General features: G+C 45.9%; 1 long non-coding RNA gene across 3 annotated transcripts in view; it reads left to right on the top strand.

The window, feature by feature from the left end:
- LOC148121958 (uncharacterized) overlaps window positions 1-20,638 on the top strand; it is a 102,212-nt gene extending 81,574 nt beyond the window's left edge. Inside the window, exons 7-8 of one of the 3 annotated variants that reach the window (XR_015738198.1) lie at window positions 1,639-1,731; window positions 20,470-20,638. This is a non-coding gene — a long non-coding RNA (uncharacterized LOC148121958). The other 2 variants (XR_015738197.1, XR_015738199.1) reach the window with 2 other exon arrangements.
- Window positions 20,639-25,423: the final 4,785 nt, after the last annotated feature.

Raw genomic sequence — 25,423 nt, 5'->3', positions numbered from 1 at the left:
TAGCTCCATCCATTGATCTGTGAATTTCATGATTACATTTTTCAACAGTTGGGTAATATTCCATCGTGTAAATGTACCACATTTCCTTTATCCATTCTTATGTCGATGGGCACTAGGCTGTTTCAAGTTTTGCCTCTCATGAAGAGGGCAGCAATCAATGGTTGAGAAAGTATCTCTGTGATAGGATGAAGTATTCTTTGGGTATGTGCCCAAGAGTGGTATAGCTGAATCTTGAGGAGAGATATCGGTTCAGCCTCCTGAGGAGCCACCACACTGACATCCATAGCAGCTGTACAAGTTTGCACTTCCACTAACAATTCTTTTCTTATTCGGTATTGTTTTAGAGAACCCAGAATTGTGTGTGTGTGTGTGTGTGTGTGTGTGTGTGTGTGTGCGCGCGCGCGCACATGCGCGCGCACGCGCGCACTTCCATATGAAGCTTAAAATTCTTTCAAGTCCTATGAAGAACTGTCTTAGAATTTTGATGGGGTTTGCATTGAATCTGTAGATTGCTTTTGGTAGGACTGCCATATTTATATCAATCCTACCAATCCAGGAACATGGGAGATCTATCCATCTTTTGGTATCTTCTTCAATGTCTTAAAGTTTTTTATTATAGAATTCTTTCATTTGCTTGGTTAGAGTTATCCCAAGATAGACATATTGAGACTCATGCATTTTATGCCCTCTCATAAGGAGGTGGTGGCAGTGTGATCTGGAGGACTGACTTATAGAGATATGCCTTGGTCTTTGGCTGCCTGGGTGTGCCCAGACACCACCCACTCCTACCTGTGTCTGGCCAGTGGAGTACACACTTGCCTAGGGCTTTGCAATGTGTCTTGTCAACTACAACCTGGTGAGGTAGAGCTGTAGACCAGCCATGCAGGTAGTGTGTGATGGAGCCCAAAGATATTTTTCCCTCTGCTGAAGGCAGGACTTTGGGTGGATTATCACATGCTGAAAGTGACATCATCCAAGACTTATGGGCAGAGGATGGCCAGTGTACCATAGCTGAACCCCCTTGGATTCTGCCCTCTGCATCTACTCTTTTGAAATTCTTTTACTACAATAGAACCTTCACAGCTGAGAATAAGGCACTCCTGGTGTGGCAAAATCAGGTGGATCTCTGTCAGTTTGAGACCTGCTTGATCTATTCAATGAGTTCAAGCCAACCAAGGCTGGTGTAGTAAGACCTTGTCTCAAAAACAAAGACTAGCTCTGTGGGTGCTGTGGTCCTTCTAGCATAGTCTGAGGCAGTGGTGTAAGCTCTGAACTCAGAGATGCTGTCTTAAGTCAGGGCCTTATGGTGGTGACTCTCTGGGACATATGGCATGCCTCTGTTGCTTTGCAGAAGATTAAATCGTACCAGGGACAGCAGCCAACACTACAGGAGTAGTGGCTCAGATCAGGGGTTCCACATCTCAGCGATAAAGAGGATGCAGTCAAGTGTCCTGGTGTGTTTTGATTTGGTTTCTCTTTGATTTCTTCAGAGACGTTTTACTCATCCTTATAGTAAGATTTATAGCCAATCAGAGACCAGAAGGATGTGCTCAGAATCACATCAAATGCATCATTATTTTCTCATATAAATGACCATGGATTTGAGCCACACTGAGAATTCTCTATGTCTCTCTGAAGGTGTCGATCAAGGACCTGTCCAACAATAAACCCAGCGGATCCTTCCATTGCATCAGAAGTCACTGCCACTTGCCTGGAGACCACATCTCAGAGGTAAAGTGGTCATCAAGGACTCTGGGAGGGTCCTTCTTGGTGCCACACCAGTAAGGTATCCCAACAGCCCATCCTTAGGACAGATGGATAGAAGAGATGGACAGTTCCTGAGCACCATCTGGAGGAAGGAATTATGCAGGTGGGTGGGGAAGGAAGGCGGTGGAGGTGGCCAGGTCAGGGACAAGCGAGCAGCAGTGAGGCCTGTGCTGGAAGAAGTGACTGACCCCTGGGAGGGACACTTATACTTGTCTGCTCTGCTGGCTCCAGTACACACTTAGCTCTCTTTTCTGGTGTGCTGCCTCGGTGCTGTTCTTCAAATACTCACTGAGTTCCTGTTAGACAGTGATTTCCTCTTGGATGCTACAGAGGTCAGAACACAACATGGAAATGTCATCAAAGAAACGGTTGAGCAACCAAACCAAAACACTCATCTATTGTTGTCAAAAAAAAATCCTTTAAAAATGAAAGTGGGGTTGGCACGTCCCCAGGTGCTGTAAAAGTAGTGGTGGGCTGCATTCCCGGTGCCCAGCCACCCAGCTAGTTTACACCCGAAATAATTACACAGAAACTATATTCATTTAAACACTGCCTGGCCCATTAGTTTTAGCCTCTTATTGGCTAACTCTCAACCCATTTCTAATAATCTGTATCGCCACTTAACTGTGACTTACCGGCATGAATCTAGCCAGCATCTGTCTCAAAGAGAAGAGCCATGGCGTCTGCCTGACTATGCTTTCTTTCTCCCAGCATTCTGTTCTGTCTACTCCACCCACCTAAGGGCTGGCCTATCAAAAGGCCAAGGCAGCTTTATTTAACCAATGAAAGTAACACAATGAAAGTAACACATAGTCAGAAGATCCTCCTACACCACCTAGGCAAAGGAACCAAGACACTGTACAGAGCATGTGCAGGAAGCCAAACCCCAAGGAAACTTCCAGTAGAGGATGGAGGAGGGAGACTTTCAAACAGAGCATGTGGCTAGGATGCACTTCCCCCAAGAATCTCTTTCTTCAAGGTGGGTTCCGGTTCCCTTTCTGTTGCTGTGATAAACACTGAACAAAAGCAACTTGGGAAGAAAAGGGCCTATTTGTCTTAAATGTTCAGGTTGTAGTCCTGAGGAAGTCAAGCCAGAAACTCAAGGCAGGAACCTGGAGGCAGGAACCATGGAGGAGCACTGCTTACTGACTTGCTCACTCTAAGGCTTATACTTTGCTACCTTTCTTATACAGGCCAGACTGCCTGGGAAGAGTAGAGGGTGGTAGGGAATGGTACCATTCAGGTGAGCTGTACCCTCCCATACCAATTAACATGATAATCCCCTAACAGACTTTCTTATAAGCAATTGGGGTTCTTCTTCCCAGGTGACTCTAGACTGTGTCAACTTGACAATAAAAAGAAGAAAGTAAAGAGTCAAAGAGATGGCTCTTTGGTTAAGAACACTGATCTTGCAGACGACCTGAGTTCAGTTCCAATCACCCTTGCTAGATGGCTCACTGCTACCTATAATGCTATTTCCAAGGGGTATTCAACATCCCTGATCTCCATGAGACTGAAACACAGATGCACATACAAACAGACAAACATGCACACACATAATTTTTTTAAAAAAAATCTTAATAAGCATATATTTTTTTTAAAGGAGAAAGTGAGCTGAGCACCAGCATTGACCTCCCTCTGCTTTCTGACTGTGGAATAGAGTGTGACCAGCTGCCACCAGTCCATGCAGCCCATGCCACCATGCTCCCCCCACGCACACACCCACTGTATACTTGAACGAGAAACTAAACAAACCTTAGTTAAGTTTTCTCAGGTATTTGTTGCAGCAACATGGGAAGTAATTACTACATTTGGACAGTTTACATCAGACAGTGTGACACTGGCTCCAGAGGCTGATTCATGGGTACAATCTCTGGGGCCCTCACTCAAGGGTGCACCTGTCTGCCATGGTTTAATTTGTGTGGCTTCGGTTCCCAGCCTCTTGCATGGCTCTGAGTTTGGATCCTCTCCAGTCCCTTTCCCACCATCAGCTTGTTTACCTTCTTCCTAGCTACTGACGGTTCACCTGTGGCTGCTGTTGCTGGGGTCTCCATTCTTTTCTCATTTGTTTCCAGGAGCCCTTGGCTGTGAGCTTGGGGTGCTGATAATATCTTCTTATGCTTTTTTTCTGCTCATCTGGTCCATGACTTCCTTCAAGCAATAGAATGCCTTATTTTGACTGATCCAGTGCACAGTGTGTGTGCAGGCAGTTCTCTGTGTGTGTGTGTGTGTGTGTACGCGCGCGCGCATATGTGTATGAATCTAAGAGTGTGTGCATGTGTGTATGTCTCAGGGTTTTGTTGAAGTGTTTCCTCGCTTTTGAGGTCACATAGATACTCTGTAATTCCTTTTATGACCCTGTAGTGTTAACTTCACATTCCGGCTTTTTCCTGCGTTAGAGAAATCAATCCGACTTCATTGTTCCCTAGGAGGAAATCATATTATCTGTACTCTAATTTCTCAATTTATTTCTAGCGCGACTTTTTTTTCCTGATGGATGCAGTTATTTTTCTCTGTAAAAGACTGGTGTAGTTTGTGGAGAAAATGAGGAAGAGTAGGCAGAACTGGTGACTGCACTTTAAGGGAAAATACTGAGTATTAGCTGGTGACTTAGCTGTGACACAATAAACGAGGAAAAAATTGATTTCTAGCTCAGTGCTGGGAGGGATCATTAAACTTGACATTTTATTCTGTTTGAGGTCAGAACCTTCATGAGAACTAAAAATGATTCCAATTTACTTCCCACCCTATTTCCTGGAAGGGAGATTTCATGTTCCAAATACAGCACATAACAAGAAGAGGACATTCCCAGCTGTAATTGCAAAGCAGTAATTGACAACGGGGGTACAGACTCACCCTTTCCTTTTGCATCTGATGAGTCTCACTTTGTCTATTCAACCTACAGACTTGTTTCTCCCATCTCGCTCTCTTCTGAGCCTCAGCATAGCTCCCCATTCTTTTCCCTGCTAATTTGCCCTAATTTAGAACAAACAAGTATCTCAGCCAGTGGGCCTTCTTCTTTTTAGTTAACTGAACTTAATTGAAGTCTGGCACAAACAGAAAAACATGTCAATCATAGGTTCACAGCTCAGGGGATTTCCCAGGCTGAACCAGCACAGTCAGCCCAGGAGACACCCATCCTCTCAGAAGTCGTCTGTGCCTTCCCTGAGCGGCCACTGTCCTGTCTTTCCCTTGTCTGTCCAAAGCACAGATGAACGTTGCCTCAATGTGATTTTCTCAACAAAGGTTAGAGGAGATACCTCTTCTTACACTTGGCTCCTTTTTCAAGTGATTTTTGTGGAACTCACCAATGTGTGCATGTGTGTGTGAGTAGGTGCTGCAGTGTGCATACGTGGTGTGCATGGGTGTGCGCATGCAGAAGCCAGAGGTCAGCCTTGAGTGTCATTCCTCAGGACAGCTGTCCCCTTTGTTTTGTGAGACAGTATCTCTCACTGGCCTGGATCTCACTGGTTCAGCAAGGCTGGCTGGTCAGTGAGCCCCAGAGATCCTCCAGTCTCATCTCCCCAGGGTTGAGATTACAGATGCATGTCACAAAAAACAAAACAAAACAAATAAACAAACAAACAAACAAAAACAACTGGGAGATTTGGCGCATTTGTAACATTGAGTCTTCCCAGCTGTGAACATTGTAACAACGCTAACTTGTAGGTCTTGTTTAATTTCAGCAATGTTTCACAGTTTGGGGGAAAGACTTTTTTTTTATATTTTAATTAATTTATTTATTTATAAGACTTTGAGGTGTTTTATTTTTTCTCATATATTTTCTTTTTTTTTGGCTAGTATATAAAAATGCAATTGATTTACATATCGCTTGTGTTCTGTGACCTTGAATCTTAGTTCAGTCTGAGTTACTATAATAGAGTACCAGAAGCTGGAGAGCTTACATAGAAAACATATTTATTCCTGACAGTTCTGAAGATTAGGAAGTCCAAGGTTGATGGCCAGCATCTGAAAAGGAATTTTGTGTCATGACAGAAAGAGAGATGCCGAGAGAGAGACAAAAGGGTCGCAGCTAGGTATGATGGGGCACACCTATGGTCTCAGGCATTAGACAGAGACAGGGGATTGCGTGTTTTCAACAACACAAACCCCACCTGTATTTCCCTCCCAACCACCTTATGGAAAGCTCTGTCATTGCTGGCCTTTTGCAGATGAAGAACTGAGTTCCAGAGAGAGGAAATATCTCAGTCAGGGTCCCCTAGAGGGTAAGCAGCAGACACAGGGCCATGAAGTGGCTCTTTGACTCTGAAGACTCTGGCCCTCTGGTCAGCCCTCCTACATTCCTGGGGTTTCACACCTCCACCTGCTGGCTCCAGTGGCTTTGGTCAGATGGTGACATCAACTTCTATGCGGGCTCATTCTCTTCTCGAGGAAGGGCACAAAGATACCCATTGTTGAGAGCCAAAGAAGTGTGTGATCTGGAGACAGCAGAGCTACCAGCAGGGGCAGATGTTTAGAGAGAACAGATTCCATGAGATGCTTGGTGTGACCAGGTAATCACACGGGGCTTCAAGCAGGAAAACGAAACCCATTCACTTTTGAGGCATTGAGGAGACTGTGGCTAACTAGAACTTTGGTAGGCAGAATTGGGAATTTGGAAGCCAGTTGTGGGTCCAGGGCTCCTGACACCATACACAAGGTCACTAAGTCAGAGTGGTACTTTGTGGGTCACTGTGGCACAGAGACCCTGAGTCTGGTCTCAGCAGCCCTGGTGAGATAGTCTTCACCTACAGGCGGAAGAGCAGCCAGGCAGCTCCTGCAGGGACAGCTACCCAGATGCTGGGGAGGAGAGGATGGCAGCCTCCCTGTAATTCAGCTTCTGTAGGCAGAGAGAGCTGGCTTACAAAACCAAACATCGGCAGGCTGTGGGTTTGATTGAGAGACTATTTCAATGACTCAGGTGGATGAGCCAGAGAGGATAATTCTCAACCTCATCCTTGGGCCTCCACACATGTGAACACACACACACACACACACACACACACACACACACACACACACACACCAGGGTGTGGAAAAGGAAATAAAATGAGACCTTAAACAGTAACGGGGTTATAGAGGCTCTGCCTTAGGAGTCTGTACAGAGGCTGTCTTTCCAGGCTGAGGTCAGCCGCCGTCTCTCTGTCCTGTGTGCACACTTCCTCAGTAGTTATGGATTATGACATAGCATGCAGGTCCTTGCCAGATGCCAGTGCCAAACCCTTGGACTTTCCAGACTACAGACCTATTAATAAACTTCTTATAGCTATAAATTTCCCAGTCTCTGGTATTCTGTTACAGTAATACAAAATAGATTAAGGCAAGACATCACCCTGTCTGCTTATTTCTTACTATCAAAATTCACCTGCCTAGAGACATCTGCTCAGGACTCAAGAGTCTGGGATTCACTTATCTAAAAAATTACTATATTTTTAATATTGACTTGAACATTATGATACTGGTTGGATGGTGAAAATTAATTTGGTACAAATTAGTAAGAATATCAGTTCTTCCTGCAGGATAGGCTGAAGACATGAAATGATTGACAGGAAGCTGAAAAGGCAGTGTGGGGAGGGGTCACTGAGCCCCAAGGCATGTGGAATATGTTCTGCAATGACTCTTGCTCCCACATCTTTTGGGCTAGAGTATGCCCCATCTTGTAGACCCCAGGAACAATACTGTTGACTCCTGAGTGTCTCCATACCTGGCCTTCCTGAGGTCTTTCCCAGGAACCAGGCAGTCCTCTTCTGTTCTGGCCGATGCCTAGTCCTTGCCTGTACTCCCTCCTTCAGGACATGCCTCTGGATATGTCAGCTGGCAGCCTAGGTTATGTTCTTCTGCCGTCACTACCAGGGGACTGGACGCCGGCCACAGCCAGAGCCTGAGTATGGACTTCTGGGTAGGAAAGCAGCGTCCATCACCTACTCTGGGTTCTGCTTGCACATCTGCCTAGAAACAGGCCCGGTTATTGTGCCCTCGATTATAATCCGCAGAGACTGAAGAGCAGCTCCTAGAGGTGCACCCCAGATCGCACCTGGCCCGATCCAGGCCTTTAGCTTTCATTATTGCACATCTGGTTCCAAATCATGATATGACCCAAGGGCAGGATTCGCCCTTCTCTGCCTCTTCACCAAAACACGACCCAAACTCAACACGTAATTGCTTACATTTTGCCCATTATTCTCAGTAATAATAAGTTGAGGGCCTGTGACTCTCCAGCCCAGACACAGCTGAGGATGTCGGGGCACCTGAGAGCTGATGACTTCATTTCCTCAGCAACTGCAGTTTCATCTGTCAATGCCCAGGAAAATGAAAATGCAGTTCTCTGCCCACTCAGGAAGTCACTTCTAATTTGATTGAGGAAGATAGGCCCACCAAGGACATGGATGTGGATGTGGCTGGGTCAATCTGGATCAGGGTGAGGGAAGGAGGAGAAGTCCAAACAATGAGTAAGAGTGATGCCGGCTGATTCACATACATTCCAGATCACATTCTCATCAGAGCGTCGTGGGACCCCGGCTGTGGCCACCTCAGTGAGATAGAGCCCTCCTGGGCCACTTGACGCTTGATAAAGGAAATGTCCATTTCTCACTAGCACAGGTACTTCTGAGGAGCAGGGGGTGCAGGGTCTGTGGGAACAGGAGAGCAAGGGAGGATCCTCAGAATGCATGGGAACAGAAGGGAGTTCTCTTCAGCAAGTGAGCAGAATTCTCTTCAGAGTGTCTCCTTTCTCTGAAGGAAAAAGGTGAGGGGGTGTCCATAACTGTAGCAGAGTCTAGGGGAGCTTTCTGGTCTACCTCAGGGGGCTGTGGGGAGCTGACAGGAGACAGGACTGCCCGAGACTCTGAAATAGGAGACAGATATCTTTCAGTGACCCAGGATGCTGAGGAAAGACATTCCAGTCTGAGACAAGTGAGCCAGAGAGCAGAGCGGAGGACATTCCAGTGAACCTAAGAGAAAGAGGAGACAGTTGGCTAGTGTGTGTGTAGGGGGCGGGGCATCGCGTTTTCTGTGTGAGGGATTTGTGGATGCAGCCGTCTCTCACAAGACAGGGCGTGTTTCCTGTTGACATGTCTGCCCTCCCACAACATCCGACATCCAGGATGCAAACAGCAGAAAATGAACTAAAAAAGAGTGAGTGAGAACTGGAGAGATGGCTTGGTAGCTAAGAATACTGACTGCTCTTGCAGAAGACCTGGGCTCATTTCTCAGCACCCACATGGCTTCTTACAACCATCGGTAACTCCAGTTCCAGAGGATCTGACCCCCTCTTTTGGCCTCTGTGGGCTCTGCACAGACATAGTGCACAGACGTGCATGCAGACGAGACATTCATGCACATTAACATGAATAAATCATTTTTTCATAAAGCTAGGAATCAGTTTAACCTTAAAAAAAAGAATAATGTTTCTCCATGGCTTGAGGGTCCAAGGATGGAGCTGTCTTTGGTGACTAAGAGTCTTCCACTTCAGTAAGACTACGGACATCCTTCCTCCTGTGACCCTGGTGCCCCTGTTTAAGCATCAATCATTCCTGAGCAGACTGACTCCATGGACATGTTGAATTCTATAATGTCCCTGCAATGTAAGTAAACGTGTGGGGGTAGGTGGGAGGGGTAGATCATTCGTTTACAGCTACCGGGGACACATGCTGTAAACATAAATCACATTTAGTCTCACACTTTATTAACTAACTTTATTTGAATTAATAAATAGGAGCTGGATTATGGCAATATCTACAACTCTCCACAAACAGTAGGGAAGACAGGCGGAACTTAAAACTCTAGCATCGACCAAGTTCACTTTGCCACAGGAAGCCAGCCCATCAAAGACTGGGAGCTGGGCCCTTGAGGATGGGTCTCAGGGCAGCAAGAGTGGAGAAGCCCTTTCCAAGCCCAAGACCACGAAGCGCTTTATTCTGCTTGAAAGCCAAGTGATGTGGCTGGAACGGGGCTTACCGGCTGGTCTGTACTCACCCGAGACTAGGATGTGCAGGTGTATCAGCTGGGATGTGAGGTCCCACCTCAAGCTTGTGCTGAAGGGTGACAGAGGGATAGTTGGGTCCACCCTGCAATGTGCAGCCTGCAGTCAGGCTTGGGGTTGCCAGCAGGAACAGGTGCTGGGCAGTGGCCTTGGCCCTGTGGGCAGCAGCCTCTCGTGGTGCTTTTTTTGTTGTTCCCATACTGGTGAGCAACATGGGCCCGAGGGAGATCCAGGAGACTCAAATCTGTTTGTTCTTCATTTCATAAGAAAAATACACACTGTCTGGAAAGGTCAGGGCATTTAGAAAAGGTCAGGGTTCACAGCTATGTACATGGAAGCCGGCAGCCTTCTGCTCAGAATGGCTTCTGCACATACAACAAGAGACAAGGACTCCAAGCTCCCCATGCCAGCCTTTGTTCCCCTACTTTCTCCTTGTGTCAAATTTTTCAGATCTCCCCCTGACCAAAAAAGCCTGTCTAAGTAACACCTCTAAGCAGTCTCATTACAGTGACGCTGAGGTCCATCAAGGCAAAGCTGCACAGGATTCTGATGATCTGTGCTCGCCTGGGTCAAGGCATCCATGTGTATCTGCTGGGATGTGAGACATCCTAGGGCCTTGTGGAGGGACCTCGCTTTCAGGGCTGAGTGGCTCGTTTCCACAGGCTAACAAGGGAGCATTTTGAGGATGGTGTGTAGAACTGTCAGGTAACACAGTGGCTGCTGGAGTAAAAAAGGCAGATTAGAATCTACACACAGCCTCTGGAGCACGAACACATCACCAAAAGGGGTGCAGGGTCAGACTCAACCTCTATCAGAACTCTGTAGAATCCACTTCTTTATAGGAGCTCCTGCACTCACTGTGGAACTACATCTCAATAAACCCACTGTAAACTTCAAACATTCCACATCGAAGCGGTTCAGCGCCTGTGCCTACTGAGCACAGGGGCCCAGCACAGCCCACTTTCCAGGGCCCAGTCAGGCAGTGCCATCAAACACCAACTCTGTCTTACGATAAAGTGCATTGTTTGATGCCTTCCAGAGTCTGTGACATTCCAGTTGCCTCCCCCAGAGGAAAAGAGAACTCAAAGCTTAAAGTACAGTTTCTAGAGAATGCACAGCATTTGACACTGTTATACGGGTGGAGACAAACAGATGTATCATCATGGGCTTCGGACTGTGTGCAAGGTGAATGGGGTGTTTTATGTTTACAATCCCAGAGCTGGGGAGGCAGAAGCAGGCAGATTCCTGGGGCTTGCTGGCCATCCAGCTTCAACTACTAGGGTAGCTCCAAGCCAAAAACCAGTAGACAGCACATACCTGACAAACATCTGAGGTTGCTCACTGACCTCTGACCTCCAGATACATGCATGCACATGTGGACACATATACATACTTTGCAAAACAAACAAACAAAAAAAAAAAACTTGGAGACTCAGTACCCAAGCACTTGTCAGGCAGAATCGACTCCTTCCAGCAACGCCAGCAGGAGTCTGAGCTCCTAGGAAACGTGGGTTTCCTCAGACGAGCAGAACAGATGCTTCAAAGCTCTCACACTTGTCTACTCTTCAGGTCCAGGAGTTGAAAAGGTTTGACTCCAGCAATTTGCATGTCACAGAATCAATGTTATGTTAGAGTGGAGCCCAAGCTGGTCTATGTTCTCAGAGCTCAATTCTCTCTTAAAACACTAAAGGTAAAGTTCAACCCCCAACGGGCTGTGTACTCAAATCCCTGTTTATCTCAAATTCAGTTTCTTTTGGAAAAAAAAAAAGCCAATATCTCAGAAAAAGAGTAAGTCAATAACTTGGCATATGAGATGTTTGGTCTGGGCTGCAGGGAGTATGCCCTCCAAGAGCAATGAAAATGTCTTAATCAGGGGGTCACATGCTGCAGGTTAAGGCTGCCCCCCAAATGATACTGTACCCTGGAATTCACAGCTTGTATTATCCTGTATCCTTGAGCATGGCCAGGCATACAGACCTACTTGAATCTAACAAAGAAAACAAGGCGTAAAGGATAGGCTGTCAGTGCTAAGGATGTAGCTCAGATGGTAGAATGTTTTCTGTCCTGCTGCGTGACACTGCGTGTTACAGATGCGCTACAGTGCCCACATTTTATGTGGAGTCTGAGGGTTCAAATTTATTTCCTCACACCTGAATGGCAAGGTCTTTGCCCACTGAGCCATCTTCCAAGTCGAATATATCTTTTATTTAATTGTTTTCCCCAAACTAGAAAATACTTTTAAAAAAGTAGCGATTCTTTTATCTAGTAATTTTCTCTTCTAATCTCATATCCTAGGAAAATGAGTATTACTAGATCTTTGTGTGATGAAATGTTCATTTCAGGTTGTTTGCAGAAGAAAGCGTTTCAATGTCTCCAAACAAAAAGGCTGAGATGTGATTCTATCTAAATGGTACCACAGTGTGTAAATATTTAAGACCTTATTTCTAAAGGACATTATGAGAAAACACTTGTGACGTGGTGATGTCAGGAGAGGAGGAGGATGTGGAGTAGACCCTCCCGGGCGGGGTAGATTCTTCTAGAGAGAGAATTAACAGGTGACGTCTACTGACAAGAGAGGAGGAGGATGTGGAGTAGACCCCCTGGGCGGGGTAGATTCTTCTAGAGAAAGAATTAATAGGTGACATCTACTGATTTTTTTGGAAAATTCCTCCAAATGCCTGGCGGTGAAATCTGTTGCTTTTACATTCATGAGGAAACTAACAGACCAGAATCAGAACATAAACGCTCCCTCCCCCAGCTCAGAAATTTTAGGACAGTCTTAGTGTCTCTACATGGGGTGCTTGGAACCTACAGAAGCCCTTTGTGAAGGTGGTGGAGCCCCGGGCTGCTACCAGCCTCTGTCATCACTTCATCCCACGCGTGTAGTGAGGTGAGGACAAAGCATTGGCAGATGGAAGAACAGTAAGAGAAGACCCAGAAGGTAAAAGCACTTCCCACCAGAACTGATGACCCTAGCTCACCTAGAGGAAAAGAATTTACTGTTTTTGACTCCCGCAAATGTGCTGTGGTACACACACACACACACACACACACACACACTTACAATAAATTTCAAAATGAACAAAACAAATTTCAAAATATGGACTAGAACGTGATAAAAAAAATACCAGAATTCTTTACCCACAGTAAGTTTCAGGAAAATTTGTTAACTGCCTGTTATTCCCCCGCCAAAGTAAAAGTTGTGTCTCATTGTGCATAACACCAAAAGTGGGTAAAAACTGCTAGTTCTCTTGCCCACGGTGTCACCCCACCATGGCACCCAGGCCGTCCAGCATGGTGGCTATCCTTTGCAAGGGAACAATGGTTTCCTGGGCAAGCTGGATGCTGGGTCTCTTCCTAACCTTGATTCTCCCTGGGTACCCTCAACCCCGGATGCTCGGAGGGCACTGCAGTGGGCATCTGCAGGCAAGCGATGCTGGGAGGGGCTGCACAGCACTCGGTGCCTCTGACAGGGCTGTAAGCAGGAGGTCCCTGCCTGCTGCCCTGGGGTTGTGGCTCTGACAGGGCTGTAAGCAGGAGGTCCCTGCCTGCTGCCCTGGGGTTGTGGCTCTGGCAGGGCTGTAAGCAGGAGGTCCCTGCCCGCTGCCCCGGGGTTGTGGCTCTTTATTAGTTAGTCCAAGACTGGGCTGTTCTTTGGGGGTGGGGCAGCCATGATAAGCTAAGTATGGGCAGGTCACCCAAAGAAAGTTCTTTACTTCCAACCATTATCACCTGCCAGAGTAGAACTCGGCCATCCGTAAATTTAATAAGAGGCCTGAATCTCAGTAGTTTACCCTGAGGCAATACCTGGTTGCAGGAGGGACCACAAGCTGAGGTTACCCAACCACCACCCAAAAACAGACCATTCAAAGGAAATGCCTAACATTCCAACCCCTGTAGATAGGATCAACAGCCAGGACACCCCTAGACAAATGTCAGCCATCAGGGGTTCTGAACCTCAGAAACCCCTCACCCCCACCTTTACTACTATAAAAACCCAATTCTAATTGAGCTCGGGGTTCTCCAGTTATTCAATACGTTGGACATGCAGAGAGACCGAGTTTGCAAACTTGATTAAAATAAAGGCTCTTTGCTTTTACATATGGGACTCGGTCTCCTTGTTGGCTTTGGCGGGGACTTCGTGGATTTGGGCATAACACTTTGCGTGTGGGGTGAGCCCAGGTCTCACTCTACTTCTGCAAGTTGGCTAGATGCTAATCTTGGGAGAATGTACACACACCCTGCTGTGGCTCCTAAGAGTAGGGTCACCCTAGCCAGACAGCCATTGATGGGAACAACAGCCTGTGAGTGCTTTTCAGTCCTGGAATCACTCTTCTCGCTGGCGCCAAGGAAGGTGGAGCAACGCCCACCCACCATCTTTTCAGCCCTTGAATTAGATTGCAGTTTGAGAACATTGCCAAGCTTTCAGGGAGCAGTTGGAGAAACAGTGGGTACACAATAAACACTTTCCCTCTGTGCACCGCACTCAGCTGGATGCTGTTAGGGGCCCGGGGTGATGCCTGCAGTCCAACACAGGTCTGCAGGGCTATTTCCATTTGGCTGGTTCTGTACACTGGGCAAGAGGGGTGACTTTTCAGTTGCTTTCAAAGGCTTGTGGATAGATTTATGTTTTATCCATTAAAAATGTCTCAGAAAGAGAGAATACAAAATTATCAGTTCAGATTCTCAGCCTTGGTGAACCTTTCTCACACTTCAGGCTGCCTAGAATCCTCACCCGTTCTACCCCAGGAATTCGTTTATCTCCTTACAAGGCCTGAGTTGCCTTCTACTACAGGTACCAAATGTCCGTCTAGTCCCTTTCTAGTCTTGCAGTCAGACACAGACATGTGAGTCTACCGATGAGTATACCAGCTCCAAGCTTGAATCTGAATTCAGGAGGAGAAACCACCAGGATGCTGGGGCTCAATGATGCTGGTGCTAGGGATACTAGGGCTTGGGGAGCCTGGGGCTCAGTGAGATTTGGACAGAGAGATGCTGGTGTTCAGAAATGCTGGAGACTAATGGCCTCTCGCAGTGTTTGAAATAACGAAATCTAACCATTCTCCCATACCCTACTCCTCTATTATGAGAGTTCACAGCAAATTCTCCCATATCCAACAAACATTAGTAAATTACATAGTCTAGGGTGAGAATCCAACTCTCCTTTCCAAATCTTTGCCACCACTGAGAATGTGGGATACCCAGATATCATAAAGGATATAGGAAGTGATGGGACCTAAATCAAAATCCAGAGACTGTCCCTGCTAAGTGACCACAGTCCTCTCCTCCCTTTCTCCAACCCTTTCCTTTCAATGTTCACGGAACAATGTGGTGACATCATTGCCCCATGATATTAAAACAAAACACAAATTACCTTTCAGGGCTCCCTACCATTAATTCTCCTTTCTCTCATGCTCTTTCACCCAAATATATATTATAAGTATATATCATTTTTATGTGCTTGCAAAAGTCATGAAATAAACCATCAGAGTGACTGTGCCCACTGGGATGGCTAACATAAATGGTTTAGGGGCATTTAGGAAGTAGTTATTACTTCTGTGTATCGTATGGGCACCAGGCAGGCATCTGGTGAGCCACATTTTCTCCTTCATAAGATAAAAACCTGTAAGCCACAGGGAGGTGAAGTACACACCTGCGGTTAGGCCATCCGATGCAGCGCCTAGCAACCACTCAGACTCCCTGTGGCCGTGTGGGCTGTCTCGGGGTCATCACTGGCGATATTACTACACTCAATCACAAGTCCTGAGTTCTGTGCTTTGAAAATGTTATAGGTATCTTTGAGCTGCCAGGGGCAAGGCTGAGAAAGCAACAAAACATGACTCTGGATTCAGCTTGCTGCTTAGTCATCAAGGGTATCTGTATTTTGTTTTTAATTTTGCCGTTTAGATGTATTTATTTTATGTGTATGAGTGTTATGCCTGCATGTATGTCTGCGCACCACACACATACCTGGTGCCCTCTGAGGTCAGAAAAGGCATCAGATCTCCTGGAACTAGGATGACAGGCTGTTATGAGCCACTGGGTAGATGCTGGTTACCTGGCCTGACTCCCCTGCAAGAACAGCAGGTGTTCTTAACTGCTGAGTCATCTCTCCAGCCCCTATATGAGGTTTGCTTTTTGTTGTTGTCGTTGTTACTGTTGTTGCTCTGGAAATCAAACCTAGACCCTCGCACATGCTAGGTAAGTGCTCTATCACTGAACCATAGTTCCATGATGGATATTGCTTTGAATTAGCAGACTATGGGATTGGAAAGACGACTCAGTGCTAAAGATCTTGTACTGCTCCTGCACAGGACTCAAGTTCGGTTTCAAACATCCCCATCAGACGACTCACAGCCACCCATAAGTCCAGAGGGTCCAGCACTTGGGGCCTCCGCAAGCACCTGCAATTGTGTGCACACACCTCCACAGTGACATACATACATAAGTGAAAATAAAACATGAAAAGGGAGTGCTTTAAAAATTAGTTAACATGTGCTGGCTGGTTTTCTGTCAACATAATACAAGCTAAAGTCTTCTGAGGGGGGGACCCTCAATTCAGCCTACATAACACCAGGCTATAGGCAGGCCTGTAGGGCTTTTTCTTGCTTGTTTTTATTTTTGTTTCTCGCGACAGGTTTTCTCTGTGTAGCCGTGGCTGTCCTGGAACTTTTTCAGTCGACAAGGTTGGCCTTGAACTCAGAGATCTGCCTGCCTCTGCCTTTCAAGTGCTGGGATTAAAGACTTTGGCCACCATCCCCTGCTAGTAGGGTACTTTCTTAGTGATTGATGTGGGAAAGCTCAGACCATTGTGAGTGGTGCTGTCTTGGGCTGGGGTCCTGGGTTCTATGAGCAACCCATGATGAGCAAGCCAGTAAGCAACACCCCTTGATGGCCTCCAGGTTCCTGCCCTCCTTGAGCTCCTGTCCTCGCTGTTTTTGATGATGAACTGTTATATGAAATAGTAAGTAAAATAAACCCTTTCCTTTCCAAGTTTCTTTTGGGCGTTTTATCACAACAGTAGCTACCCTAAGTAAGACAACAGACTGTCTTTCTCTCTGCTCAGCCCCACCACCATGCTTAACGATAGAAACTGGGGTTAGTCCCACTTCAGGGTAAGACAAGGTGGCCAGCTGCCACTGCCGTTGTGCACAATCACCAGGCAGTGTGAGTTGTCTTGGGCTGTGCTGTGCTACTGTAAAAACGAGGTAACTAGTAACAGGCTGTCATGTTTTCTCACAGTTATGAAAGTTGAGGAGTCCAAGACCAAGGGGACGCATGCGGCAAGGTCCTTTGGGATGGTAGCATGCTGGAAAGGCAAAGAGAGAATGGGGTCAGAGAAACAGAGCCTGAAGACAGGCCAGCAATGCGATGCTCCCGAGCCCCTCTGCAGGGCTTAGCCAGCGTTTCTCCAAGCTTTTGGGAGTGTCGCCTAATGCTCCTCTTCTCAGAGCCTGCCCTTAGCACAAAAGTGCTGTTTCTCCAAGACGACTCTGCAGCCCTAACTCTAACCCTAAGGGCAGCCCCTCACCCATGTCTGGTCAATAGAGGATGCATAGACCCCGTCTGCTCAGGTCAGCTGGGCATGCTGGTGAAGGACTGACCTCTCCACACTGCAGCGAGGTTTGCTTCCTAGTACCTGTGTGACCATTGCTTCCCTTACATTCTGTTGCTAAAAGAGAATTGTAAAGAATTCACTGATACCTTATGAAGGCAGAAATGTTGAAGATTTATGGGCCTCTATATATCTTTTTGGAGAGTCACTTTGTTAACTGATGGGTAGTACCATTTCATATATAATCGGCACGTAGGCGTTGATGTTATCTTTCCCAGTTTCTGTTCCCAAGAATACTCTAGAGAGCAGCCAGATTATCACTAAAATGAAAGGGAAGTGCAGGTTCTTACAGAAACTGCCCCATTATTGGTGTCCCCTCCCTGAGATGGGCACAACAGCATAGTCCCCTGAAAGCCACATTGGGCTCCCCCAGAGTTTTGTACACTGTGTGCCTGTCCCCAACCAGAAACACATGGCAGCAGCATGGATGTGAATCTTAACTTCATTATATTTTCATATGATATATGATAAGTCCTTGTGTTTTAGTGTGAGTGTGCGTTGGTCCTTGGGTTATCTGCAATCATTTCTAATCCTGTGAAGTTGCACCTAATGCAGTAAATTATCTACAGTTCCTGGAAGTGGCATTCCTTAGGTCAAGCAGACACTAAGGGCGACATGGGAGGTAAAAGCACCCTTTCTTTGCTGGAGCCAGTGAGTGTCTAGTGAACTGAATGAGCTTGCTGATCTTTGTCACCTTGAGAGGCCCCTAGCCTCACAGGGAGCCACTGGTACAGCAGCTGGAGAGCCCCAGACTTTCCAAGAACAAGGCATTTCCCTGTGAACCTCAGCGACTGTAAGCCACCACTCATACCCTATGTCACTTTTATTTCTAGACTAGTCAGTTGTCACTGGAATTAATTAAATTGGCATTCTACCCATCCCTATGGGACCCGCACAGCTCTCTCTAGAATGAGGGCATCTATGTGACACTGATGTCTGGTTTGCAGCTTCAAATGCCGCAGTGTAACAGGAAGGGGCAAGCGAGCGGCTGTGTTTGTAGGAGCGGGAGGGAAACTGCAGGGTAATAACCCAGAGAAGCAGATGGCTCCAGGACTGCTCTGGAAGCCCTGTCTTCACCGAAAGGAGGTTTTGGCACATACTGGCCTTCCTGTATCTCAGCTTAGTGTGCCTGGGCAGGTGGGGTGAACATTACACAGAGCTGGATCTCATATCATAGGGACAGATGCAGTTCCTCCCCTTTGTTCCTAGTAGGGCTGATGGTCGGTTTCCACCACCTCCAGACAAGGCAGAATGCTCTTCAGATGACCCTTTAGTAGACTCGAGCTCAGCACTAAGGTGAAGAGAGGACGGGAGTTCTAGCCCCAGGACCTCTCTGAGGAAGGAAGACTCTCACGGGGACTAGTGATGAAGTCTGAGACTGGACCAAAGAAAGTCCAGGACTGACGAGAAGGACAGGAAATGGGGAGCAGAAATTGTTTTTCTTACCACTGTGACTGGATCCCAGACAGGAAGCCACTCAGGGGAGGAGTTGTTTAACTCACAAGACAAAGAAGAAATGGCAGAGTTCACGGAAACAGGAGTCTATGGCTGGGACTCCTCACATCTCTACAATCAGAGAGCAGAGACACTTGGATGGCACCTGAGTTGAGCCATAACTCTTAAGGCCCACTTGCCTAGTACCCCAGTTTCTTCAGCCAGGCTCTACCTCCTAACAGTTCCACAATCTCCTCAAACAGCGCCACCAAGCGTTCAAACGCAAGAGCCTGTGATAGCAATGAGGACACGAATGAGCAAATGAACGCGGCCCTTAGCACCACGCCCACCTCCAGGAGTTAGTGTAAGGTTACACCTATGTCCTTGACCAACATATTGCTTCCCAGCTCTGCTACATCCTACAGAACAGGCTCTGTCACAAACAGCAGGGCTCCTTGAAGTACAGGCAGGTGATGTACAATGAGGCTTTGGTCCAGAATAGACTGAGCACACAGCTGTGCACCACAAGATTACAGGATGTGATGCTGCTACAGCCATCTTAGTGTGGGTAAGTGCACTCTGTGATGGTCGAATTGCCCGATGGTGCCTCTCTCAGAAGGCTTCCTTGTTGTTGACTGGTGTGGCTGTGTTTCTCCTTTACAGCAACCACAAGGTGATCTTCTAGGTGACAGATGATGAGGAGCACAGTGAAGAGGACTGACTCTCCTGGAGTATATCAGCTACTTTTCTATTACTATGATAAAACCCCATGACCAATGCAACTTTGGGAAGAAAGAGTTTATTTAGATTTATGATTCCATTGGGCTAAAAAGTCCATCACCATCAAAGTAGAGAGGAGGCAGGATGGCAGGAGCAGCAGCTGAGAGTTCATATCTTGAACTATGAACATACAGTAGAGAGAGACCAAGTCCTGGGAGGGCAAGACCTTAAGCTCTCAAAGCCCTGACCCTGTGACACTCTTCCTCTAGCAAGGCTATTTATCCTAGAACCACCCACACATCACCACCAACTGGGAAACAAGGATTTACATGTCAAAGACTGGGGATGACATTTATCATTCAAACCACCATACCCAGACAAGGAAGGAGTTTGTGGGTGCCTATGGCCTTCCCAGGGACTATCTGGATGCTATATTGTAGGGGAAGGAGGTAGGACTCACCAGAGGATCCCGCAGCTCAGGAGAGGTGCAGTCCTGTAGCCGTGGCCCATTCACAGATGTGAGACTTGTGGAGGGCAAGGAATTCTTGCAGATTCAAGGGCATCTTACTGAATTCCTGGCCCTAAACCAAAATAGTTAATAAAAAAAACCTATCAATAATGATAATGATTGGTGTGGGAAGTCCTTCTGTCTATGTGTTGCTTTTATTGGTTAATGAATAAAGCTATTTCGACCAATGACTTAGCAGAACAGAGCAAGACAGGAATTCCAAGCAGATAGATGTAGAGAGAGAGTAGGTGGAGTAAGAGATGCCATGTAGCTGCTGGAGGAGACAGATGTGGTTCAGAACCTTGCCGGTAGGCCATGACCTTGTGGTAATGAACAGATTAATAGAGATGGGTTAATTTTAGATGTAAGAGCTAGCTAAAAATATGCTTAAACTATTGGTCAAACAGTATTGTAATTAATAGAGTTTCTGTGTGATTATTTCAGGTCTGGGCAACCGAGAAACAAACAAGCAGCCTCCATCTACACATGATGGAAATCACAAGACAGCCATCCATGGTCCACGAAGAGGCTACAATCATCCAGTCTTGTCAAGTGTTTCTTTGAGGCCATGTCTGTTTCAGGGCTTTTACAAATACATGCCCCAGAAGCACAAGGTACAGTCTTGTGTGGTGTTTCTAGTACTGTGACACTAACCTTCTGTGATTTGTTTAAGGCTTATTCTGCTGCCAGCCAAGCAAGGCCATTCCTCTTAGTAGATCTGAAGTCCCACTACTTCCTTGTCTATTCCCGCTGTGACAGTTAGATTTCTGCAGTTTTCCCACTATTATTAAGTGTTGTGGTTTGAATAGGTATGGCCCCATAGACTCATGTTTGAATGTTTGGCCTATAGGAGGTGGCACTATTAGGAAGTGTGGCCTTATTGGAGTAGGTGTGGCCTTGTTGAAGGAAGGAAGTGTGGGGGCAGGCTGTGAGCTCTCTTATGCTCAAGGTATGCTCAGTGTGGTATACAGTTCACTTCCTGTTGCCTGTGCATCAACATATAGAATTCTCAGTTTCTTCTCCAGCACCATGCCTGCCTGCATACCACCATGTCCCACCATGATGATAATGGACTAAACCTCTGAAATTGTAAGCCTGCCCCAATTAAATGGTTTTCTTCATAAGAGTTGCTATAGTTATAGTGTCTCTTTTTAGCAATAGAAACCCTAAGACCCTAAGTGAAGTGGCATTTTTACCTGGCAGAGGTACACACATGCTTCCTTATGCACCCAGAAAGTTTCTGTCTGTATATGTGTTGTGGTTACTCAGCAGTCGCTTGGGGAGCAGGCATTGGTATGTAAATTTTCCGGTTAGTTGTTTACTGGACTTTCCCCTTGGGGTCCATGCCTGCAGGGGAGAAAGGAAGCAGGAAGGTGGAGGAAGGAAGCTTCTAAGTGGTCTTAACAAAGATTTGGCAATACTAAGGGCATCCTGGTTCCAGGATAGCCCCCACAGAAAAGTACAGAATTTAACCTTACCCAGTGGAGGCTTTACTTTTGCCTAAAGGTCAAGGAGATCTTTAAGCCTAGGGTTGTTCAACCCAGCAAAATGACACCATTTACTTGGGGTCCTGGGCCATGTTAGAGAACATATACCAACCCCATAACTTAGGGTGGGGCCTGGATCACAGGGTACTTACTTGACTTCCTAGAGGTTGAAGACTAAAGGTCAACCAGATGGACAGTCAGTCACATCAGTCAGATAGAGCCCCAACTGAGGCTCCAGATGCCAAATTTCCTCTGAACTTCTCTGGGAAGCAAGACTGCTACTGACTTCCTGTCTTGACCTCTGTGGATATTCCAAAAGAAACACACATATCTAAAGATTCAAAGCTATCACCAACACGTGAGAGAAAACATGCAATATTTGTTTCTCTGGGTCTCACATAACCCATAATGGTTGTTTCCAACCTCATCCATTTACCTGTGAATTCTTTTTTTAACTGCTGAATAGTATTCCATTGTATAAAAGTACCACTTTCCGTTATCCACTCTTCAGTCAATGGACATCTAGACTGTTGTAAATACAGCAGCAAAGAATGTGGATGAGCAATGACCTCTATAGTAGGATATAAAGTGTGGGTATATGCCCAGAGAGATATAACTGGATCGTGTGGTAGGCATATTTTTAGCATTTTTGAGGAACCTCCACACTGATTTCCATAGCAGCTGCACAAGTTTGCACTTCCACCAGCAGTGAATTAAATGTCCCCCTCTCCCCACATCCATTCCGACATTTGTCATCATTTTTTTTTTTTTAAAAAAATCTTAGGGGGCTGGAGAGATGGCTCAGTGGTTAAGAGCATTGCCTGCTCTTCCAAAGGTCCTGAGTTCAATTCCCGGCAACCACATGGTGGCTCATAACCATCTGTAATGAGGTCTGGTGCCCTCTTCTGGCCTGCAAACATACACACAGACAGAATATTGTATAATAAATAAATAAATATTTAAATAAATAAAAAAAAATCTTAGTCGGGAAGTAGTGGTGCACAAATTTGATCCCAGTACTCTGGAGGCAGAGGCAGGTGAATCTCTGTGAGTTTGAGGCCAGCTTGGCCTATGGAGTGAGTTCCAGGACAGCCAGGACTACACAGAGAACCCCTGTCTCAAGAAACCAAAAATAAAAATAAAATAAAATAAAAATAAAAAAGAAGAAAACAAAAAAAGAAAGAAAAAAATCAGTCATTTTCAATGGGGTAAAATGAAATCTCAAAAGTCATTTTAATTTGCATTTCTTTAGTGAGCATTTTAAAAGAAAATGTTTTCAGAAATTTGCATTTTATCTTTTGAGAAGTCTGTTTAATTCCATGCCCCATTTTTAAGTTGGATTATTTGGTTTTTGTTTTGTTTTGCTTTGTTTTTTTCGAGACAGGGTTTCTCTGTAGCTTTGAAGACTGTCCTGGAACTCACTCTTTAGACCATGTTGGCCTTGAACTCACAGAGATCCGCCTGCCTCTGCCTCCCAAGTGCTGGGACTAAAGGTGTACACCACCATTGCCCAGCTCAGATTATTTGTTTTCTTGATGTTCAGTTTTTTGTTTTGCTTTTTAGGCTTTTTTTTTGGGGGGGGGGTATATTCTGGATACTAATCCTCTGTCAGATATATATCTGTAAATGTTTTTTTCCTTCTGTAGCTGCCTCCACTCCGCGATGGTGTCCTTTACTACACAGAAGCACTTTAGTTCAATGAGGTCCCATTTATTAACTGTTGGCCTTAGTACTGGCCCTACAGGGGTCCTGCTCAGAAAGTGCTTTCCTGTGCCAATGAGCTCAGTTTATCCCCTACCTTCTCCTCTGACAGATTCAGATGACTGGACCTTATTTTGAGGTCCTTGCTTCATTTGGAGTTGTGTGTTGAGGTAGAGGAAGGCAATGATCTTGTTTGACTTGTACCATCTGTTAAGATGCTGTCTTTCCTACAACTATTGACCTCTTTGTCAAAAATCAGAAGGCTGAGGGAGCAGGGCTGGTGTGCAGGTCCTCAGCGCTATTGCACTGAACAACGTCTCTGTTTTGTGCTAATGCCTTGCTGCTTTTATTACTAAAGCTCTGTAGTACAACTCGGAAGCGGGGATGATGCCATCTCCAGCAGGCTTTTGTTTTGGTTTTATTGTTCAGGATTGTTTTGGCTACTCTGGATCGTTTGTGCTTTCATGGGAAATTTAAGATAATTATTTCAGTTCTTTGAAGAACTGCATTGGAATTTTGATAGGGCTTTCATCAAATCTACAGATTGCTTTCAGCAGGATGGCCGTTCTCATGTCATGAATCGTTTCTGCCATGAGCATGGAAGATCTTTCCTTCTTGTGGTGTCCTCTTCGATTTGTTTTTTTTTTTCATTGTAATAAACCAATAAGAGAAAGAATCATGGATGCACAGTCTCAGCCAGATAATCAGGATTAGCATCAATGACGATGGCTGATATCTTCGTATGGATGATTGGACACTTCTTTGTGTTCTCCCAGAAAGCCACTGCCTTGGCCTGGTCACAGAGACTATACCAAACAGTCTCAGCTGAGGGACATCCCACAGTTACTAACGAGAGCTCTTCAAAGCCAGGATCAAAGACAATGAAAACAGTCACAACCAGGAGGACAGGGAGATTAAACACCAGGTGGCACCCTGGAGAGGAGCCTGGGATGCGGAGGATGTTAGAAGAAACCGAGGAACAAGAATAAAGCCTGTGGGCTACAAAGATGACTCAGCAGTTAAGAGCCCTGGCTGCTCTTCCTAAGGACCTGGGTTTGAATCCCATCACCCTTACAGCCTCTCACAGCTGTCTGTAACTCCAGTTCCAGAGGATCTGACACCCTCTTCTGTCCTCCAAAGGCACCATGCTTACAATTGGTGGACAGAAATACAAGCAAACCATCCATAGCATTAAAAAATTAATTTTAAAAAAGAATAAAGTGGGGACATTAGTTGGCAAAAAGCCACATGAGACCAATAACTGGGGTAGATCACACTGATGTGGGGTGCTAAGATAGGAGACATGATGGACAGGGTGGGGCATTTGGGAACTCTGTTGTAGGCAGACTTTTCTGTCCCACCACCCCACTCCCAGATAACCACATGGAGTCTTATTATTAATTATAAATGCTTGGTCAATAGCTTAGGCTTGTTACTAACTAGCCCTTTCAGCTAAATTAACCCATATTTCTTATCTATGCTCTATCACGTAGCAGTACCTTTTGTCAGTGTGCCATGTTCGTCTCCTTCCTCTGCCTCTGGCTGGTGACTCTGCCCTCCTTCTTCTCAGGGTTCTCTCAGTCTGGCTTTCCCACCTGACCTCTTTCTTCCTAGCTATTGGCCAGTTGGCTCTTTATTAAACCAACAAGAGTAATAAATAGTCACAGTGTACAAAAGGTTTATTTCAAAGCATTTTACTATCTCTGCAACTTTTTCCCAAAACTAAATCTGGTTTGGGAAGAAAAGGTTGTTTAAAATAAAAGAAAGAGGGGCTGGGGAGAAGCTCAGTGAGTGAAGTATGGGGAGCTGAGTTTGGGGCCCCAGCACCCACAAAAAAACTAGGTATGACAGCACTCCTGTAACCTTTGTTTTGGGGTAAAGACAGGCAGACCCAAGCTTGTGGGTCAGCCTAGCCATCAAGTGGCTCCAGGTTCAAAGGGAGACTATCTCAAAAAATGAGCAGCTATTGAGATGGTTCTGCAGCTAAAAGTGCTTGCCGTCAAACCTGAAGCCCTGAGTCCCAGATGATAGGAGAAAACTGATTCCTGCAAGTTGTCCTCTGACTCCCACAGGCATGTGTGTCATATCTGTGTGTACATATATAAGATCACACATGTATACTATCTGTGTATATGTACATACACACACAATAAATAAATGTAATAAAAATGTGTAAAGAATGGTAACAGATACAATTTTTAAAAAATGAG

The sequence above is a fragment of the Myodes glareolus genome, chromosome 6, assembly GCF_982192425.1.
Source record: "Myodes glareolus chromosome 6, mMyoGla1.1, whole genome shotgun sequence".
Lineage (NCBI taxonomy): Eukaryota > Metazoa > Chordata > Mammalia > Rodentia > Cricetidae > Myodes > Myodes glareolus.
The sequence above is the reverse complement of the archived record's forward strand: the minus strand, read 5'-3'. Positions and strand labels throughout refer to the sequence as shown.